The sequence below is a fragment of the Geospiza fortis genome, unplaced genomic scaffold (assembly GCF_000277835.1).
Source record: "Geospiza fortis unplaced genomic scaffold, GeoFor_1.0 scaffold173, whole genome shotgun sequence".
In the NCBI taxonomy this organism is placed as follows: Eukaryota; Metazoa; Chordata; class Aves; order Passeriformes; family Thraupidae; genus Geospiza; species Geospiza fortis.
Window position 1 is genome coordinate 5,268,517 of NW_005054334.1, and position 6,202 is coordinate 5,274,718.

Below are 6,202 nucleotides of genomic sequence, written 5' to 3' on the forward strand. Positions count from 1 at the left end.
CTGGCGACAGCGTGGCCATGTTTTACGCACTCCTAGACAAGACAGAAGTTTTATTTCTCCCATGTGAATGGAGAAAAGCAAAAAGCTCTCCCTTGTGTAGTAGGCAGTACAGTTAGGAAAGGCAGAGCCTGAAGAACCAACAATGGCAAAGCACCATTTGGAAAGGTGGACAGACCTCTGAAGATCAAGGAGGATAGGAACCCACAGCTGGTGAGAAGAACTGTGTGGGGATACCAGAGAAATAACTCACTGGCAGAGTGGTGAGGAGCAGAAGGGAGCCAGGACATGAACTGGAGGACACAGAGGCAGGATGAGGATATAGAGGGTCCATGTTGGGTACAGAGGAGGAGATCAGGAGAAACACTAAGAAAGCTACTTCACATCTCTGGTGTCACAACCATTCTGGTTGTGAACAGTTTAATGGGTCATTGTCCAAACAGTTCATACACCCCCTGGTTCTGGAGTAATTACATCCATTCTTTAAAAAGACATCACATAACAAGGTCTACCAAAATAATGGAAGCAGATAGCAGTACTGACTGTACTAGAAACCAGCTAGAAATACCGTCAATTTCATGATACAATGCAAGTCAAAGATACATTTGCCTCTGCAGCTGAAATGTGCTCTACTCATCCCACCTTGGAAAGGGAATGCAAGAAAGCGAGGAGGTTCAGCAAGAAAGAGAAGAGATCTGAAAAGTATCAAATGTTTTTGTGAAGTCCACACGGGCAAAACAACAGCCATGTGCTGTGAAGTATTCTAGTGCCTCTATACTACAGCACATACCAGGGCTGTAACAGTGGGTGCATGCTGTTCTCCCCAGGAAACCTGTCCATCTGCTCACAGCCAGCCACCACAACCTGGCCTAACTGCACCAGCCTTGGAAGAGCACTCCTTGAGGAGCTAGCAAGGCAGACTCTTCACCCACAGCTGCCAAACTGGATACACTGCATACAGAGTCCACATTGCTGAGCCTCATGGTTGGTATTTCCACAGCCTCACAGACGAACAGCTTGGCTGGGTTGCTCTTCCTTGCTGCTTCAACATAGGCAGCACAAACTCTGTCATGTAAAAGAAATCAAAAGCCCTGCTTTAAACTGAATGCAGGAAAATACCGGAGTCCTACCCACACTTTTGTATTTGACAGCAACACAATTAGGCCATGGGATAGTTGTGCTGTAACAGATTCAGACCCTTGACGTGGAGTCCCAGATCTCAACTTCTGCAACAGCCTCCAACAGCAGCACTAAGGACAGTGGAGTCTGAGCCAAGGTACAGCTGCCTACAGTTGAAACGGGCCTACAATAAATGCCAGAGCAGGAGGACAAGCAGGCTCTAGGCAGCACATGCAAGGAAGGCACTGGTATTGATGTAAGCTAAGGTCATCCCAGGGACCAGCCGTCTGACACCCATGATTAAAGCCCAATTAAGAAACGTTTCCTGACAGAAAAGTCTATTAGGTTGTGGAACAGGCTCCCACGGCAAGTGGAAGAATCCTCATCCCACTTCTCTGTACGGAGTGATGGGACAGGCAATAGGCAATCAAGCCCTAAGAGCAGTGTGTTTGACTGATATGGAAAGTCTCGTAAGATGACTCAGGAGTAACACAAACTTTAGAAATTTCCTCTGCCCCTCCTGCAAAACATCTCCTCCCCAGTTCTGCTGATACTGCTGTTTACAAGGCAGCACCATGGACTACATCACTGTAGCCTGGGTCATTTCACATATTTGGAGGATTGGAGCTTCTAACCCACAGCAGGTAACTAATGTATGCTACAGCACAGTCCTGCCAATGGCTGCACCCCCAAAACCAATGGGATGATGGTGGCACGGGACAGGAACGAGAGGTGAGGAAATAAGAATTTCTTAGGCCATGCTACAAGCATCTTCATATTAACTCTGTCTGCAGGAAATAATGCAAAGAAAGGCAGTAGAGGATGCAACTAGGATGGAGGGTGTTTACTAAACTATGACAGAGTATGGTCACACCTGTGTAATAAAATATGGCCTAATATATATGGAGATTATCTTAATTTACAGCAGACAATGTCCCTGTTGATAATATATACAGTATCAAGTAAGTTTCTGACACACTGGACTGGCACTAATTTAACTGTTTGAGGTCTGAAAGACAGTCTCAGTTTATATTTTATTTAACGTTTCATTGCGCCCCTTACATATTTCCTTTTTTCTATTTTCTTGAATGCAAAAAGATCAACTTGGTTTTGAACTGTGTAGATCAATAGGAATGCTTACTTTGCCATATTTAAAGCTAGCAGATGCCTATCTCCTATTTGGTTTGGGGGTTTGTTGTTGTTGTTGTTATGGTTTCTGAGGGTTTTGGGGTTTTTTTTGTCTGGGGATGTGGGTAAAAGAGGTGTTAAGGGCTCAAAAATTAATGTTTCACAAAGTTCAAAATTGATGTCTTAACTTGTAACACACTTCCCCTCTCCCACAATACTGGTTGCAGAAGCTACCCAGGGCTGACACCACTCACGAAGCTCCATATGGTTCTGCTTCTCCTCATTTTTCCTCAGCCTAACAAACTTTGGCACTGCTCAGATTTTCCTGGTCCTGAGGAAACAGGAGAGATTCCAGCAATTCCAGTTTCTCCTTCCTTTGCTTTTACAAAGCTCCCATGGTGCCATCTGAGAAAAACCTACTGTAATGGCAAAGCATAAGGGCAAACTTGTCTGAACACCATTGGCAGTGTAGAGTTTTTTCATACTGCATTCAATATTGCTAACAATTACTTATACTGCATTGGAGTTGAAGGACCTCAGTAATATCAGGGCACCTCGAGCTCAGCACAACTTACACACCAACAAATGTCTGTGTCTGACTCACAGGCTAGTAAAGTTGTTTAAGGTAGAAGGGCTTCAAAACAGATCATCATTTTAAAGCAGCCATGAGTTGACAACAGTTTGTACAATTATCACAAACCACTCAAAAAAAGCTTCCAGTACACCTGGGAAGCAACCATGTACACATGTAAGTACCCTGTATGCCCCATAACTCAGCAAGTGCTTTTTGCAGCTCCCTTCTACACTCAGTCATGAAGGATATAGATCATTACAGCCTCCAGCTATAGAGCTTTAGCTCACAGAGTAGCAGCTCACACTTTCAGCTCTGGAGATCCCCAGTTCAATCTGCTGCATGTCAGCCAAGAGGGCAGCTGTCATATAATTACAGCCACAACTTTGCATGTGAAAAAGTAGGGAGAGCGAACAGAGATCTTATTATAGAATTTTAAAGTAACTTCTTGTAAAGAGGAGGGAGAGGGGGCCAAAAAAAAAAGGAAAAAGAGGAAAGAAAATCTTTCAACTCAGCTTCCCAATTCCCTCTGTTTTGCAGAACAAACCAGTGCTGCTTTGCAGCCTTTTGTTCCAAATGCTTATGTACACTAGATGAAGCACACAAGTGCAGAGCCAGGAATAAGGCTCCTGGTTTATCAGTCCAAAAACGAGAAAAAGGAAAAAAAAAATTCTCACTGCTGCAACTGAGGCATCTGAAGTCAAACAAGGCATCATAGTTTCTTCCTGAACTATAACCATCCCACAGCAGCCAACCCATTTAGTTATTCAATTTAAGTATTAAAATTTAAGATCAAGAAATCTTAAGTCAATTGCATCCTGTTTTCTTCAAGCTGTACATACACACTCTTAGGAAGATTTAACAGAACGGAGAATCCAGGAAGAGAGTATGTTTGAAATACAAAGGTACAAAGCATAGTGAAAAATTCACTCTCAAATTGAAAGTTATTTTAGTGAGTGCAACAGAAAACAATAAGACCAAGTTTCTTCTTATCCATTCATCTTTCTGCACATTCTTCTGCGCACAGAGTCATTTTTGAGCCAAACTTTCTTCCAAACCAAGACAGTCAAAAACTACATTTGAAATAATGTAATCCAGTTTTTGAAGAAATTGGAAAAAAAAATCAGTTTTCCCCCAAAAACAATTCTGGAAACCTATTTGAAGCTTAAGATACAGATTCCTTGCAGAACATTGTTTTCTCCTTGACAGTTCCATCCATCCATCCATCCATCCATCACCCAGCAGTACAAAACCTGTGGATCTCCCACTGCATGAGGTGAATCAACCGTTCTGGACCACAAGTAACAAATGGGAGCAAACTCTCCAACTTCCTGCAAACTACTTATCTGCTTGCTAAATACCACTTAAGTGGACTAATCTGACTCAAACTGCTCAGTACCCGCCTGCAAGAACACAGGCTTGCTGAAACACGTCAACAAGTTCATGCATTCTACACCACTGGCCCTCCAAAGCTCCCTGAAACACACTGCCATGCTTCCAACAAGATCTGAAGTCCCAGCTCTGCAGCCAAGCTGAAAGGTGCTCAGGTAAATGCTAATGCCAAGCACAAACCTGCAACAGTAAACTCCAGAACAGAATTCAGCAACACTTTGTATTTAAACCAGTTGAGTTCTCTGCTGACATGCTCTCGGCCTTGTTTCTGAAGACCCCTTTTGATTTAGCTGAGTCTTCTGCTTCTCCCTTCAAGCAAGACCTACTCTGGAAACACACAAACTAGCTGACCATCTCCCTCCCTTAAGAAGGGAGTAAGGCAGAGAATAAAGGACATGAAGCCCAGTTTTGAAGAAAGCTACATGCAGCTTCAGCAGCACAGATGCATTTGGGGTTGATTACGGACATGCAACAAAACCCTGACTGGGGCTCATCCCACAGGAGGAATCCATAAAAAATTCACCTTCCACTCACCTCCTGCAACCAAGGAAAGCTCACAAACATCTGAGCCACACTTGTCCAACAAAAGCAGTACAACCCTATGCAGAGATGACTGAAATGAAACATCACCATGCTATTTTCTGGTATTACTTCTGTGAATTCAGCACTGCTGAAGGGTTCCAGATAGAAATGCTCTGAAAACTCAAATCCTCGGCCTAGCTTGAGAACACATGCAGGGGGAACACCAGCAAAACTTATACATACTTTTCTCATCTCTTCCAGCCTCCCAAGGCTGAAATGACTGACAAAGGTCCAAAATGAGGAACACACATAATTAACATTGCACTACTAGTCTCACTGTTGCTGCAATAGTCTAAAGACTTTACAGAGACAGGCTCTGCAGGGAAATGCTACTTTACTTCAAAATCATTCATTCAGGAAACTTACAGAGAAAAGAATCACTCTGCAGCACACTCTGTCAAACCCCTCAGATTTAAGACCTTTCATTTTTAAAGCAAAAGCAATTTTAACAAGAACAGGAAATTGATGTGAAGTGTAAGAATCTTCAGATTTCAAGTGAGCAACAATGGAACAGCATTACTTCCGGACACAAATCCCAGCACACACATCTTCTCACGCCTGACCTGGAAAGCCCATCCCACTTCTGACAGCCAGGTAAATGTTCTGTTTCTGCAGCCTCTCTGCTGGAACAGCCAACTGGCATACCAGCAGGAAGACAATGGGGAGCCATGCTCTACCAACTGGAAGGAAGCCAAAAAGCCACTTCAGTTTGTTCTTGGATTGCAACCTGTGTTTTACACCCATGCAAGGCTCCAGATTCACATTCCCACCAAGCTTTTATTTCATTCCAGGTCTCATGCAGTACCTGCTGCCACAGTAGCCACGTGACCACAGGCAGTACACAGAGAGATGCAGCTTCCTACTGACATATTCCCTCCTCTCCCCTGTTGCAAGGGGAACAGTTTATGCAGGGGTATTAGTCTGCTTTACATTAATTTCAAGAACTAGGACAAATAACCTGAACTTTGACATTTCTGAAAAGAAGTTAAATTATTTTCATCTCTCTTAGTAATCAGAATAGATTTACTTTTCATTTAAAAGATGAAATTTCCCTCCCAAAATATCTGAAGTAGTTACTGAAATGTTTTCTTTACCAAAGCCTGCAAAGCCTCAACGCTGTTAATAACATTTTGAATATAAAGAGGCACAACTTTGCTCCATACCAACAAAAAAAACCCACCAAACCCAGTCAAGTTTTCACACAATGAAGCAATTAATTTTTAAACTAGTACTTTCTATTAAAAGTTCTCACATTTAAAAACCCAGAAAGGTTTCCAGTAACTCTAGACACTGATGGGAACAAAGAAAAAACAGACCCTACCCCCAGCTGGATGGCATTCCTCTCTTTGGGTGCAATGTGGTAACATTTGATTGACGCATCTGATCCATTCCAAAACTCCAGGCGTTGTTTTA

At 42.9% G+C, this 6,202-nt stretch overlaps 1 protein-coding gene across 1 annotated transcript in view; it reads right to left on the reverse strand.

Annotated features, from left to right (window-relative positions):
* The window catches only part of TCF20 (transcription factor 20), a 118,507-nt gene extending 112,305 nt beyond the window's left edge, over positions 1-6,202 (reverse strand). Inside the window, exon 1 of the mRNA XM_031057784.1 lies at positions 6,111-6,202. The gene's annotated coding sequence lies outside the window, so the exon portion shown is untranslated. The remainder of the gene's footprint in view (positions 1-6,110) is intronic.